Source organism: Lissotriton helveticus, chromosome 8 (genome assembly GCF_964261635.1).
Source record: "Lissotriton helveticus chromosome 8, aLisHel1.1, whole genome shotgun sequence".
NCBI classification, from domain to species: Eukaryota; Metazoa; Chordata; class Amphibia; order Caudata; family Salamandridae; genus Lissotriton; species Lissotriton helveticus.
This window is the reverse complement of record NC_136069.1, coordinates 800,889,114-800,905,481: the sequence shown is the minus strand read 5'-3', so window position 1 is coordinate 800,905,481 and position 16,368 is coordinate 800,889,114. Positions and strand designations below refer to the sequence as shown.

Here is a 16,368-nt window from a genome sequence, read left to right as displayed (position 1 = left end):
CAGCAATCTGAACCACGTTACTGCTTAAAGGTGCGTATTCTTGTGACAGGTTTGCTCTTGTGTAAAGTACAAAATTCGAAATATTTACGTGTTATGGAGACATTTGCAATATCATTTAAAGTATTTCTTTATGTATTGTTATGAATATTAATATATAGTTATTTCAAAAGTTTAAAATTATATAACAAACTATTAAAACGTATCTTTGTTTTTCAGATATTTAAATGTAATGGTAAAAAACACTGAGAATGGAAAGAAAAGATCAAAAGAGTAGACAAATAAAAACAGTACTATTTTAAGGAAAGAGGAGGAAATTAGATGAAGTGCAAAATGTTGCACAGAAGAAAATGAGTTCTGGTAAGAAAAGTAAAGAGTTTGTTAAAAGACTTTTACAGAATGTAAATCAATTTTAAAATATTGAAAAAAAAGAAAAGTTCACAAAGAAATCAGAAGGAAAGGAAAAAAAGAAGATGATGAAAAGAAATCATGTTATGGAAAAAGAATGCACGTTGAAAGAAGGCTGAAAGAACATAAAGACATAAGGAAGAAAAATAATTTGTGAGAAAGGAGTACCAAGCCGGAGGTGCTCCTCATATACACATGCTATTATGGATAACTAATGCCCCAAAATTTGGAACTGATACTGTTGAAACTGTTTTGTCTTTCATCGAACAGTATGCATGTGCCATGCCAAGAGATGGAGGAGAAAAGAGTTTGAGACAACAAGTGTTAAGGACATTTATATACAAAATGTTGTTTTGGATTCCCACATCCTATAATTTCTAAAGGAAGAGTAAATCTTTTTTTGTCAGCAGTAAGGCATACAATAGCTCAGAAATCTCCCAAGAATACATACAACTTATAAAGAACAGAAGCATCAAAGTACATTAATAACTACAATCTAGTTATTTTGAAAATGTGGAATACAAACATGGATATCCAGCATGTTGCAGATAATTAAATTTCTGTTGCTCGCTATGTTACATCATATATTACCAAATCTGAAAAGAAAGTGATGAAAGAAATGTGGGAAGAAATTTCACAAGAGAAAGGTTTTCGCAAGAAATTGAACAGCTTCAACTTGAAAATGCTTTCCCATCGAGAGATTAGATCTTATGAATATATGACGTACAACGCATGTTTTTACAACGCAGTTTTTACACCACAGCTACCATTACATTGCATGATTTTACAAAACCCATACCCACCCTAGTACATGGCATGCGTTGTAGTGACATGATTTGTAATGGGATGCATTGTAATGACATGCAATGTAAAGGCAGTTGCGTTGTAACAGTTGCGTTGTAAAGGTAGGTCATTGTAATGACTGCGTTGTAATGGATGTTTCCCGATCCTATGAATGTTCGGATCGCTTTAGTTCAGACAGTTTATATTCAAAGTCAAGAGGAATCATTTGGATAAGTCTAGGTCTTGCCGCCACACAAAATATAGTATTGAAATATCTACAAGAAATCAAATACTTACCAAAGAATGAACCAGAAAGTACAGATATTGTTAAAACTAATATGTTGGATACATACTATCCCAAAAGGAGTCCACATCTCAAAAACGTATCTCTCTATAAAATACTTCAACAATACAGCTTTAAAAGAAAAGTTACAGAAAATATAAAAGAAGAAAATGCATGAATTGGATGTGACGGATGTTTGGTAAAATATTTCAAAGGAAATCTTATTAACCACAGAAAACTCAGTTGCGAAAGTCCAGATAAGAGGGAATTTTTCTATTTAGCACTTCTGCAACTTTTCAAGCCTTGGTGTAATAAAACAGAATTACTTGGACCTTTCGACTGCTATGAAGATTCTTTTAATGCAGGTACAGATAGTATTCACTGCACCATTTTCACTACATATCTTCAAATGGTAAATGATGAGATTGAACAAGAAAGTACTATTGCAGCGGAAATAGGTAAAGAAAGTTCTCAAGATAGTCAAAGTTCTAGTCCACTCAGTCAAGATCCACTGGGACAACCAATTATCAAAAATGAAGCAGCAATAGCCAGGAATGAGGTAGAAACTGCAATGCAACAAGCACAACAGGCTATTATTCTGTTGGAAAAGTTAGAAGAAGAACAAATAAATATTGGACAGAAAGAAATATATCTACAAGTAAAAGAACAGATACCACATGGTTTGCTACATGAAAAAAGAGTGTCAATGTTCATCATTTAAATCTATTCTAATGTACATCAGTTGTCAAGCTGGAACAGGAAAAGTTTCTTAATTAACGTTTTGACTAATTATCTACATAAAACCACAGAATTACACTTATCTTGTGTTGTAACAGCTCCAACTGGATTAGCAGCACACAACATTAAAGGGATTACTTCACATTGATTACTTATGCTACCTGTTGAACATGATAATAAATATGAATAAATAAATATGAATATCAGAAGCTATCTGGAGAAGCTTGATATGAAGTCTCAAGAGTACTGAAGAAAATTGAACTTTTAATCATTGATGAGGTGAGCATGGTCTCAAACTTAATGCTTGCCTTTGTACATTTAAGAATGCAACATATACTAAAAACAGATTACGATGTTCTGTTTGGAGGACATTTGGGTACATTTTGAGTATAAAGAACTTATTAAGAATATGCGACAAGCAAGTGATGAAGATTACGGAAATATTCTTCAAGACATAAGAATTGGTGTCTTGATGAAACGTGGTAATCAAGTTTTACAAAGATGGCTATTAAGGAACTTGTTTACAATTGGAAACACAGCAGCTGAAAATGTACAACATGCTTGGAGAAAAGAAGTCTATAGTTTGCCTAATGCCTACACTGCAAGAGTGTTCAACATTTAATCAAGAACTTTTGAAACTGGAAAGACAACAAATAGTGGAAATTGAAGCTATTGATAAAATTTAAGTCCAGGGAGTGACTATTCTCCTCACAGACAAACTGCAGGCTAAATTGCATTCTTTGGAAAAGTCTGTATCTAAAACTGCAGGCTTAGAAAAGACTTTACATGTATGTATAAACTGTCGGGTAATTTTACGGCGTAATTTGAATGTAGAAGAAGGATTAGTAAATGGAGCAATGGGAAAAGTTGTTGATTTTTTAAAACTTCATAACAGAGATGGAATCGAATGTTTTTTTAAATAGGTCTTTATTCAATTTTCTTTTTTTACAGCAGAGTGAAAACATAAATTCAAACAAATATTCTTAACCGTTCCCTCCCACCCCACAGCTGATCCAGCCAGAATAGTATTTATATAACCATCTCACAGAACATTTAACATGAATTACATAGCAGTAGAGAGAAAAAGGGGAAAAAAACAACAGAGACAAGGGTGCCAGTCTTGGCAAAATCCCAATTAGTAATACACCGGTTAGAGTAGCCCTCTATACCCCCGTTTGCTTCCGTCCTATTCCTGTTCCCTGTACGACTGGGACCAATTAATTAAGGGAGCCCAAATAGCTAGCCCTTTGGCTTTTTTAAATATCAGAAGTACAGTGTTCAAAGAAGGAATGGCATACGTTGCATTATCTCGAGTAAGACCATTGACTGGTTTGTATTTGATACATTTTGAAGAGAAAAAGGTTAGTGCTGATACAAATTGTGTAAGAGAGTATAATCGTTTAGGAAGACTTGATTTAGGTGAATATCCCATATATGAGAAACGTGTAGTGTGTCCACAAAGGAAATATGTCAAACATTCAACTAAGTTTGAAAAAAAGAAAATAATTGAAGAGAAACTTGAAGTTGTAAAGAAAAAGATAATGGAAACTGTTGATGACATTGTAGGATACCAGTTGGAAAATAGTTCAGGTATCAACTGCTATGCCAATGTGATTCTGAATGTTGTGTTTTATCTACAAGAACTTACTCATAAAATCATGGGAAATCATGAAAAAATATTCTGTTCTATATTACATCATGTATTTCAACAGTAGGTAACTGACAGAAGTTAAATCCATACAGCTTCTGGCATTCGGCATCTTTTGGATATATGTGCCGGTTCGTTGACATTTACTCTCAATAAACAACAAGATGCACAAGAATTTCTAATGCTTATGATTGGAGTATTAGAACATGAAGGAATACAGATTGAAAACTTTTTGGGACTAAGTTACAGATGGGATCATAAATGTGAAGAGTGTTCATTTACTTCCACCACTGAAATACAAACAGAACAATTCATATACATGACAATACCAGACTGCACATCAGTACCCTTTAACAAATTGATAAAAACAGACAATCAGGACATGAAATGTTTGCATTGTAGATCAGTGATGTCTACATTACATAAATAAAATTAGGAAAATATCTCATTTTAATGCTACAACGTTGTAGAGTAAACGGAAGAAAATTGGAAACCACAATTACATTTTTTAATGGAAGTCAATTATCTATTTCAGGAAGAACTTATATAGCAGTGGCTAATTTTTTCCATGATGGACCTACTACAACATCTGGAGACTATACTGTGTATTCCAAGTGTAATAAAGGATGGGCACATTGCAATGATGCCCACTTGGAATTCAAACCTAGATTGCCTTATGAATTACCAAATTAATATTTTATATTTTTGAAGCCAAAGTTTTGGATACACCATTCCGCCTATTGGGAAGATGTGAACAGAAAGTAGATAGTACTGCAAACAATAAGTATTTATAATTAGTGTGTGGAATATTATTTGCGCTAATTGATATTGTTTTTGGAAAACTGTGTTTAATAGGAAATAGTTTATATATTTGTTGTGTATATTGTACCAGATGTAAATGAGAGTCTACATTTTGGCAAATGTATTTGACATCATTAATAGAGTTAATGTAGATGAAGGAAGTAATTAACAAGGTGTACATATAAAAACACATAGCTACACATATTGAAAATTATAATCTACGCTGATTTGGTTTTTTTCTACAATCAATTTGGTTGTTTTCCCCCCCGCTGTTCACTGATGATACTACATTGAAATCGCTGTGTATGGTGAAATTAAGTGGAATCTGAGAACAGCAAAAAAGGGAAACTGAAATGTAACGTAATTCTAAATTAATGTTGTGTTCTTAAAGATATAATATAATTTTTGTAATATATTATCATTTAATAACAGTTTTTCTTATTATTATTTACAGTAGCTACTGTGGAAGTTTAAAAAGAGTTATACTGCTGTTTAGGTAAGAATACATAATATAACATGCATGATAACGAGAAAAAATATGTAAAGTTTATTTATATGTTATTTATTTCTAATATAAATAATGTTGATAATTTAGACAATTTAAAAACTACCATCATGTTGCTCATGTGATTAGTCACGCAGTCATTCTTTCATGTAGACACTACCCAAGCTCTCATTCATTCCCTCTTGAACTAATAGGTTCACCCAGCCATTAACCTTGCATTCTTCCTTGCACACAGGCACTACCCATGCACTCATCCAATCACCCAGGCAGTACCCCTGCACTCATGCAATCATCCATCGAATACACATGCACTCATGCAATCACACAAGCACTACTCTTGCACTGCACCATTCACTCAGAAACTACCCATGCACTCATCCATTCTCTCAGGCACTACCCATGCACTCATCCAATGACCAAGGCATTACCAGTGCACTCCTACTTTCGATTGGGTACTTCTCATACACTCATCAAATCACCCAGGCACTACCCCTGCACTCGTGGATTCACTCAGTCACTACCCATGTACTCATGCAATCACTCAGGCGCTATTCTTGCACTCAACCATTCACTCAGGCACTAACCATGCACTCATCTATTCTCTCAGGCACTACCCATGCACTCATCCAATGGCACAGGCATTAACCTTGCACTCATCCTTTCACTCAGGCACTACCCATGCACTCACCCATTCACTGAGGCACTACCCATACACACATCCAGTCACCCACTCACTACTTTTGCACTCATCCATTCAGTCAGGCAATGTGCATACGGCCATCCATTCAGTCAGGCAGTACCCATGCACTCATACAATGACCCAGGCACTCCTCTTGCACTCATCCAGTCACCCAGGCAGTACCCATGCACTCATCCAATCACACAGGCACTACCCATGCACTCATTCAATCAGCCATTCACTACCCTTTCACTCATCCATTCCCTCAGGCACTACCCGTGCACTCATGCATTCAATCAGGCAGTACCTCTGCACTCATTTAATCACCCAAGCAGTACCCCTGCACTAATGCAATCACCCAGGCACAAACCATGCACTAATGCAATGACTCAGGCACTACTCTTCCACTCAACCATTCACTCAGGCAATACTAAGGCAATACTCATCCATTCTCCCAGGCAATACCCATGCACTCATCCAATGACCCAGGCATTACCTTGGCACTCATCCTTTCACTCAGGCACTACCCATGCACCAATCCTATCACCCAGGCAGTAACCCTGCACTCATGCAATCCCTCGGGCACTACTCTTGCACTCAACCATTCACTCTGGCACTAACCATGCACTCATCCATTCTCTCAGGCACTACCCATGCACTCATCTAATGACCCAGGGATTACCCTTGCACTCATCCTTTCACTCAGGCACTACCTGTGCACTCATCCAATGGCCCAGGCACTACCACTGCACTCATGCAATCCCCCATGCACTACCCATGCACTCATGCAATCACTCAAGCACTATTCTTGCACTCAACCATTGACTCAGGAACTACCCCTGCACTCATCCATTCTCTCAGGCACTACCCATGCACTCATCCAATGACCCAGGCATTGACCTTGCACTCATCGTTTCACTTAGGCACTACCCATGCACTCATCCATTCACTGAGGCACTACCCATGCATGCATCCAATCACCCAGTCACTACCTTTGCATTCATCCATTCAGTAAGGCACTATGCATATAGTTATTCATGCACTCAAGCAATCACTCAAGCACTATTCTTGCACTCAACCATTGACTCAGGAACTACCCCTGCACTCATCCATTCTCTCAGGCAGTACCCATGCCCTCATCCAACGACCCTGGTGCTACTCTTGCACTCATCCAGGCAGTACCCATGCACTCATCCTTTCACTCAGGCACTACCCATGCACTCATTCAATCACCCATGCACTACCCTTTCACTCATCCATTCCCTCAGGCACTACCCATGCACTCATGCATTCAATCAGGCAGTACCCCTGCACTCATGCAATCACCCAAGCAGTACCCCTGCACTAATGCAATCACCCTGGCACAACCCATGCACTCATGCAATGACTAAGGCACTACTCTTGCACTCAACCATTCACTCAGGCAATACCCATGCACTCATCCATTCACTGAGGCACTACCCATGCACGCATCCAATCACCCAGTCACTACCTTTGCACTCATCCATTCAGTAAGGCACTATGCATATAGTTATTCATTCAGCCAGGCAGTACCCATGCCCTCATCCAACGACCCAGGTGCTAGTCTTGCACTCATCCAGTAATCCAGGCAGTACCCATGCACTCATCCTATCACTCAGGCACTACCCATGCACTCATTCAATCACCCAGGCACTACCCTTGCACTCATTCATTCACACAGGCACTACCCATGCACTCATGCAATCACCCAGGCAACCCCTGCATGCATGCAATCACCAAGGCAATACCCCTGCACTCATGCACCCACCCAGGTACTACCCCTGCACTCATGCACTACTCTTGCAATGAACTATTCACTCAGACACTACCCATACACACATCCATTCTCCCAGGCACTACCCATGTACTGAAGAAATCAACCTCCTTCTCAGGGGTCTAACTAATACAAAGAAGAAGTTGACACAGAAGCTGGAATATAAAAAAACATCTTTATTAAACTCAAATGAGTGAGACTACGTCACACAGAAGCCTTAGCAAATGAATGAGGCAGTCTAAAGAGTACAGAACACTGGGGTCTTATATATGTGAGGGTTACAAACTCAGCATAAAAGTAAGGGGCAGTCCTAGCTCATGCAAGCATGCAAAATGCCTAATATGGACATGCAAAATCTGCCAAATATTAGCCAATAGGAAAACATTCAAAACAAGTCATCATGTAACCAGAACGTCCCCCTTGAGTCGTGTTTTTGCCCAACCCCATAAGTCAATCAATGACAGCACCTATAGGTCAATCAGTAATGGCAGAACATGTTTGTGTGCTTCAAAGGACAACTTGCAAAATAGGATAATGCGGGGAAGGAATACCGAAGGCCAACAGATAAGATAAGGCAGGGAAAGAATACTGAAGCCCAACAAATAGTTGGGACAAGGATTAGTCAGTCTAGACAAGGTTTAGTCAGTTTGGCTAGTTCCTGGAATTGGCTTCATAACAAGGAAGGGGAGGTTAATTGACACGTGGCAGTACAAAGGGCAAAAACACCCGGTTTACCAAGCTGCCTGAGTGAGGGCAATCCAAAATGGCAACGGAATACAAAATGGAGTTGAAAATGAATTACCTCAGACCCTTCTTTTGCCATTACGCAGGCAAATCCTAATTCATTGCTAGGTGAAATGGGAATATCCTTTATCAGAGTACAGACAGAACACTACTTCAGGACCATTTTGGATGAACATATCCACCACCCACTTCATACAGTGGCACTGGAAACACTTGTACAACCACAACTATACCCAAAGTCCGTTCTAAGCCTCTCTGGTAGGCTTCTATCGTCCATCAAATCTGCTTCCATTGTCGCACTGGGCCTCTTGATTCAGGCCTTCCATGAAAATAGTGCTTCTCAGTATCAGTTGGAGTGCCCTCCTGGCAAACACTCACAGCTCACTCGAAAGTCCCAATGTCTCAATGCAGTGCACCAGTGTCTCACCTCTGCGGCAGACACTACAGATATTGTGCTCTTCATTGGTCGTAGGCACAGATCATCTCGTGCAGACTCAAGTACTATTAATCAGGAAAGAGCAACAGACTTTCACACTCAGCAACACTTTCAGGCTTCAACACTCGTTATTTAGTGTCAGAGGACGCTTGGGCTGCTCTTTCATTTAATTTTTCCTTTCATCATGGGTACCACAATGTAGTGCCTTTTGCCAATCTTGGATCCTCCGGTGCACTGCCCTTCCGTTGGAGCAAAGAAAAGGGGGGTGTGGCCAAAACTCAGGCCTAGGGGCTCAAGGGACTGCACACTGTCAGAGGTTACCAGCACATGACAGGTAGAAAACTGAAGCCTCAAACCAGCCCTGCCATCAACAACAGGGATCCTTCTCTTTCACTCTTTTGCACTGAAACTCTGGTTCTGTGATGTCCAATGCCGTCTGATGGAGCAAGTACGATGCTTTGGAGATACCATTGATGGCGTGCTGGCGATCGCTGTCCAGCCTTGCTACTTTCTGGGTGCTGGGACTGTAGGGCCAAGACGTCTGCCTTTCATCTGTAGCTGTCACTGATGGGAATTAGGCTTAAATCAGTGTTCTGCAGGTTATTATGACTTAATTCCCGCAGAACCTAGTGACGTAGGAAATGTAACACAGTTGTTAGTTTCCTTCAATTTAGTACAAAAACAGTTCATTGTATTTAACAATGGGACTGCAAGCAGGTGGCCTGCAATCTGCGAGGGAGTGGCCATACGCCATGGAACAATTCTGGTCTAGAATACACTGTCATTCTCAAAGGCAATACTTCTAATCTCTTCAATTGGGTACCCTTCATTATCCTCTGCCATCTAAGGGTAGATAGTTACATGGGAATTATATCTGAATGAATGTCCTCACACATGGTGGCATTTTCTAATGGGGTAAAAAAAAAATTCTTTTTCAATGATTACGTCTGGGTGTTCCTAAATTCCTTATCTAGAACACCTCAAAAGAGAAATCACATGATACAGATTATCAGGGACACGTAGATACCTCTCTTTAATAATTGTGCATCAGGTGCACTATGCAATACAGAGGCTAATGATCAAAATGTGGAAACAAAAGACAAGAACTAGAGAGTCCTGGTATTTCCATGATTTAGAACACATCTGATCCCACCGAAAATTAAAGAAGCAGGAACAAAAGGGTAAAAACCAAATTAAAATAGTAATTGAAAATGTGTCATGTTCAAAAAAATAAATGTAAGGTATCTCCTATTGAGGTGGCAAACTTGTCTTATTATAGTATTGAGTCAGTTAACCAGTCCATCACTACCCTGACAGTCAGACTGGAAAACATCGAAGTAGGCCTAAAGAAAATTCTTGAAAACTAGTCTGGTCATACAAAAGGGAATTATACATAATATGGGGGTCCCTGGTACATTACTGCAATCTGGAAGTGTGAACCTGAACAATACACCAACAATAATAAAAGGGCTGACTGGTGAAAGGAATACGGAAAAGGGAAATGGGACTAGGACACAGCTAAAATCCCCAATAAGTAGGCACAATGCGACATCAATCAGGGGAGAAGCGGCAAAAGAAAAATCTATAGGAAGAACAAGAAATTACTTGGGTGATAGTCAAGTTTGTGACACAATACCAAGAGTATGGGTGATACATAAAAGTCAAAATAGTACACAAATTTTAACTCTACCACTGGCCGCTACACCATATACGGTAATCTCAGCTAATGTTCCAGTTCCTTCTTCAGGGAAAAATGAAACCTGGTTTCCTTTAAGGAACAAAGCCATACATTACTTAGGAAGCAGAACAAAACTGACTAATGTAATATAGAAATTAGGTCACCATGTACAAGAGTCATAGATCTATAATTTATCCTTACGTCCAATCAGGATACATAAATCTAGGGCTGCCTGTTCCTTAAGGGAAGGGGCAGTAACGTGACTAACTGCAGGTGACACACTTTTATCCTGTATATCTCTTTTTATTTGCCTTCAATACCATTATAGCCAAATAGACATGCACTGGTGAAGTGTTCTCTCATGTTCACAGCATGAAATATCATTATCTGTGGAATTTAGTATTCAGACTAAGTCCAACCAACTGTTGCGCAGCAATATGCATCGTCATGACCATCCCTTCACAACACAAGAGAACTTGTAATAGTATAAGAAGCAACAACATAAAACAAAAACATGCATAAAATAAAACAAAAAAACGCACATGTCAAGCCATCAGATATACTTGCTGTATACCAAGCACAAAAAGCATAGACAAAACAATAGCATATGTAAATGAGCGGTGACGCACAACACCATGTCATGTACTTTATACACTGTGAACCTGCAGCCCAAAACCCAATATTCGGGCCTGCTTAACTTGTCAGGCTCAAAATCAAAATTACACTTTCTTTTACTTTCCTCACCCTCCTTTTGACAGCTGGCCACCAGTTAGGGATGATCGGCTGTCAAATACAACTTACTGTGTCGCTTCAGACACACAGGACCAGCAGGAACAATTCATAGAAGGACAAAATGCAAAAACATGAAAAACACACAAACATTTTTTTTCTCTCTCAAAGGAGTCATACAAAAAACTCATCTTGTTTCAACATACTGCTGATACTTCACATAACACACAAAATATCAACTGTAACTAACCATCTTAAATTAAGGCAACTACATGCACATTATTTTTCAAAAGCAGAAATACGAATGTATCACCCCCTTTGAGGCCCTGCTTTTCCAAGCAATGATTTCTCCATCTGTTTACACTCACTCCTAACTCCCACCTTACTGACCTCAAGGTCAAAATCTGCCTCGCGTCCTCAGCCCTCTCTCTCTCCTCACCCTGAAGCTGTCAAAGACAAAAAGCCTTCCTAACTCTTTCTAACCTGCAATAATTAACCCTATTTAAAAACACATGTTATATATACTACTTCTGTTAGGGGCTACAATTTATTTCTATTCTTAGATTATTAAAACAGTTACTGTGAATAATTCACAGAACATAGTAACATAACATACTAGCTTTAGAACAAATGTTTGTTACTACCCTATGCAACGGTACTCAGTTCATCAACCTTAAATGGATGAACCGCTCAGTAGGTCCAGCTAGAGTTAGAACCTTCCACCCTGATATTAAACTCAAACCTCTGCACCAGGCACATTGGCTCACTGAGCCATTAAAAGCAACCCCAAATGGGAACAACCTTCAAATTTGTATTATACCTAAATGTATGCATTTACTGAAGCCTAATGCACTTTAAAGCTATTGTAAATGGCAAGAATGCTGTTTGAATAGTCGTTTTTACCCAATTTCGACTTAGATATTTGAGGCACTTAAAAATAAATATCCTATAATTGTGTTACATATTAATCATCCTCGGAATGTTCTTTTACAAATTGCAGAGATTGGACATTAGACATATCTCATGCAAATCCTTAGAAAAAATGAGTTGTTTTTTTACGCCTGCGCCAAGTGAAATTCCATATGTTAATGTCCTCATTATGCAGTACAACACAACTTAAATGAAATTATAATGCTAGGCGGTCACAGTATGAGTATTAAGCTTTATAAATAGAAAAAAATGAATTTAGAAGCACTTATTTTTAATAATTCTTTTTCATAATTAATAATTATTTTTAATAAACCCAATCATTTTTGATAATTCCACATATAAAAGCAAGCTGCATCCCTTGCCTATCATTTTTAGATGCATTCATTTATAAGCCTAAGCACAGAAGCCTAACTTGCAGCATGACAAATTTTTTGGGCGCCACTTTTATTTTTAAAAAGGACAATTATTATTTAGCAACAGAACCAAGAAAATGCTTACAAAAATGCTTAAAGAGAGGAAAACCCTTACTTGAAATGTCTTCCTGTAATACAAAATAATGAACATTATGTTTGTAACCTTTTTTAAAACACTATTCTGAAATGCAAAGTTTTCACCTGTGTTTAACTGAGGGCGAAGTCCTGGCTGAGTAAATATTCCTGTTTATTTAGCTTTTCTCTCAGTGTTGTAACATGAGCTCGGTGGCAGTCTTTTTCAAACTAAGACATATCAATGCGTGTTCTATAATATGCGTTTGAGTTCAGCAAAAATTTACTTCAGCTGAAGTGTTTGCCTGTTAATATCTAATACAATATTTGTAAGTAAAAAATGCTATAAGTTTGTTTTTCTACAAAATACACCATTTCGTTTTTGAGGCCTTTTTTATTCCTAGTGAATGTGAATTTTAATTTTATTTTTTAAGCATTTAACAGTTTGTACATGTGTGTAATTGCTTACTCTATAAATTATAATAGCAACAGATAGCTATTTTAGCATATCACATGGTTAATTTCTGGATTTTTATTTAATTTCTACTTACTAGTTATTAACTGATAGTTTGCTTAACAGACTGAAAACATCAAGAAAAACCACAAACACACATTGAGCTCATTTCAGACATAAACAGAAAGGGGTCAAACACTCAGGACACACAATGCAGCGCGCTTTAGCCATTCATTTCATAAATAGCGCCATAGCTATTTACTTACAGAAGGTGCACTAATGGGAAAACCACATAGACATTTAAACACACATTTAACCCACAGATCAACACTTAGAACTGAAACAAAGGACAGTCCACAGACTGTACTTAAACCAAACCATTTGTAAATACTAGTTGTAAGTCCTATTTACAAGAAGCGCTTCTCAATAGTGTTCCAAAAGACTGAAAAAACAGCCCTGGGGATACAGAATCACCTAGGAAGAAATATGTTTTATACCTAAACCTATTTAGATATTCCCTCTAGGGGAGCTGGCTAATTTACTTCACGTCACACTATGGTACCTTTCAAAAAAGCAACACATTCTTCGATGTGAGCTTGAAAACAGGCATGCCAAAAATATTGCAGAATATGCAAATATTATAATCAAAGTAGTGCTTAAGGTACTTCTTCGTACGTGCACCGTTCAACAAAATCAGATAGAGAAAAATCTCCTCATTACCTGCCTACACAAATTGCAATTTGCATATCAAATCCATACATATCCAAAGTTGGCCAACACAAATTCCAAAATTCCAAAGCTACAGTAAGCGTTACTAAACTACCTTACTCTTACCAATCAAAAGGTTTTCCAAATTCTAACTGCCAAGTTCTAAATGACCTAACAGTCTTTTTTAGAATACTCACGCCAAAAAGGTTCCTAGTCAGGAGTAACATCATGTGGAGGATCAAAATCAGGAAGATCAGAAATATACTGGGCTGTAGAGACAAAGAATCCCCAGAATCTCCGTGCACAGAGTACCTCCTTAGTAGAGTCCTGTCCTGTCAGTAGATTTCAGTCTCCTGACAAGATCACTCCCTCAGATAGTCACTTCTCTGATGAAGCCCTCGTTGGCGCGCCAATTGAAGAAATCAATCTTCCTTCTCAGGGGTCTCACTAATACAAAGAAGAAGTTGACACAGAAGCTAGAATATAAAATAACATCTTTATTAAACTCAAATGAGTGAGACTACATCACACAGAAGCCTTAGCAACTGAATGAGGCAGTCTAAAGAGTACAGAACACTGGGGTCTTATATATGTGAGGGTTACAAACTCAGCATAAAAGTAAGGGGCAGTCCTAGCTCATGCAAGCATGCAAAATGCCTAATATGGACATGCACGATCTGCCAAATATTAGCCAATAGGAAAACATTCAAAACAAGGCATCATGTAACCAGAACGTCCCCCTTGAGTCGTGTTTTTGCCCAACCCCATAAGTCAATCAATGACAGCACCTATAGGTCAATCAGTAATGGCAGAACATGTTTGTGTGCTTCAAAGGACAACTTGCAAAATAGGATAATGCGGGGAAGGAATACCGAAGGCCAACAGATAAGATAAGGCAGGGAAAGAATACTGAAGGCCAACAAATAGTTGGGACAAGGTTTAGTCAGTCTAGACAAGGTTTAGTCAGTTTGGCTAGTTCCTGGAATTGGCTTCATAACAAGGAAGGGGAGGTTATTTGACATGTGGCAGTACAAAGGGCAAAAACACTCGGTTTACCAAGCTGCCTGAGTGAGGGCAACCCAAAATGGCAACGGAATACAAAATGGAGTTGAAAATGAATTACCTCAGTACTCATCCAATGACCCAGGCATTACCCTTGCACTCATCCTTTCACTCAGGCACTACCTATGCACTGATCCTGTAGTGTAGCTCCTATTTTCCCAATAGGCTCTGCGCATTGGAATAGTACCTACAGCAGTAAAGGCCTAGACCAGACGTTAACTAGGTCTACTACTGTCGATACTAGACTTCATTTTTGGGTTTGCCAGCTAAGCTCAGAGTTCGCTAGAAACTTTCTCGAATGTTCAAGGAAGGATTAACTCCCCTGATTAGACAAGAAGGGATTTAGTTTCTGACAACCATAGAACATGACAACTTTGCTCTCCCCTAATCAAGAGTCAATCTCAAGAGTCGTGTGAGCACAAGGCAATTATTTTACTCAGTCAGTACGTGCATTCTTAGTCTCATCAGAATGTAGAGAAAAGGAAGAGACGGGCGTGTTCAATAAAAGGTGTTATTTATTGATCAGTCTCTTTTCTCGTACAAGAGAAATGGATCGATATTATTGCAATACTTATAGTTAAGTAAAGTGCATACATTAAAAGCAATAGTATAAAATAATACTGTAAAAACATTGATATGGTTTCTGAGCCATATGATGTTTTAAAATGATTAAAATATATTTACATACACATATACATTTGACTAAACGTACTCAACTGGTGTTTCTAAATACGCCTACCCCGTGTACCTGACCTAAGTCTAATGCGTGGGCGGGAATAGAAAGTTACAGTTTAAGTTAAGTTTGTTTTTGCCAAGTGAATAACTAAAGAATTCTCTGTGAGGGGTTATTCAGTTCTGTACCTGGAATTTAGGATGGATGAGGAATGGTATCTCTTTCTCTGCTCTCGATATTCCAGGCTGCCTGCGAGGGCTACCCGGAAGCGCCGGTGCTGGGTCTCTCGGCTTGAGATAGCAGCGCGTCTCTCAGCGCGTCAGGAAGGCGGGGCTGCTGCCAGCGGGGTCTGCTTCTGCTCTCGGCTTCGGCAAGTATGGCTGCTCCGTCTTGTCACCACGCGTGTGTTTGCATAGGGCAAGGTCGGCAATATTTATACCTTAAAGGTGCCGGGATTGACGTAAGGATGGACATAGGTACGTCAATAAAGATGTCATACGACTTGCTCGTTAGCACATTCTTTACTAAAGTTCTCTGTGAAATCAAAACAATGGCCGCACGGATTATCCAGGTTGTCATAGGTTTGATTTGTTATGAGAACGTCGTATGCCTTATCAGGGGCTGGAGGAATGTCGCTTGTCTAATTAGATCTCAAGCGTTATGACCTAATCAGATAACACGTTCCTGTGCCGTAGTGTGACTGCGTCAGATAACGGTATCTGCATCATGGGGGATTTCTTGCCTCATGGGCTGACTGTTAGTTAACTAGATAGTTAGTTTAACCAGAATAGGGTCAGGAATAGGGGGATCGATTCAGAACCTATAGAAATAC

At 38.8% G+C, this 16,368-nt stretch overlaps 1 protein-coding gene across 3 annotated transcripts in view; it reads right to left on the bottom strand.

The window, feature by feature from the left end:
- Positions 1–16,368, bottom strand: part of CLYBL (citramalyl-CoA lyase) — a 2,321,716-nt gene that overhangs the window by 625,923 nt on the left and 1,679,425 nt on the right. The window lies entirely within an intron of this gene.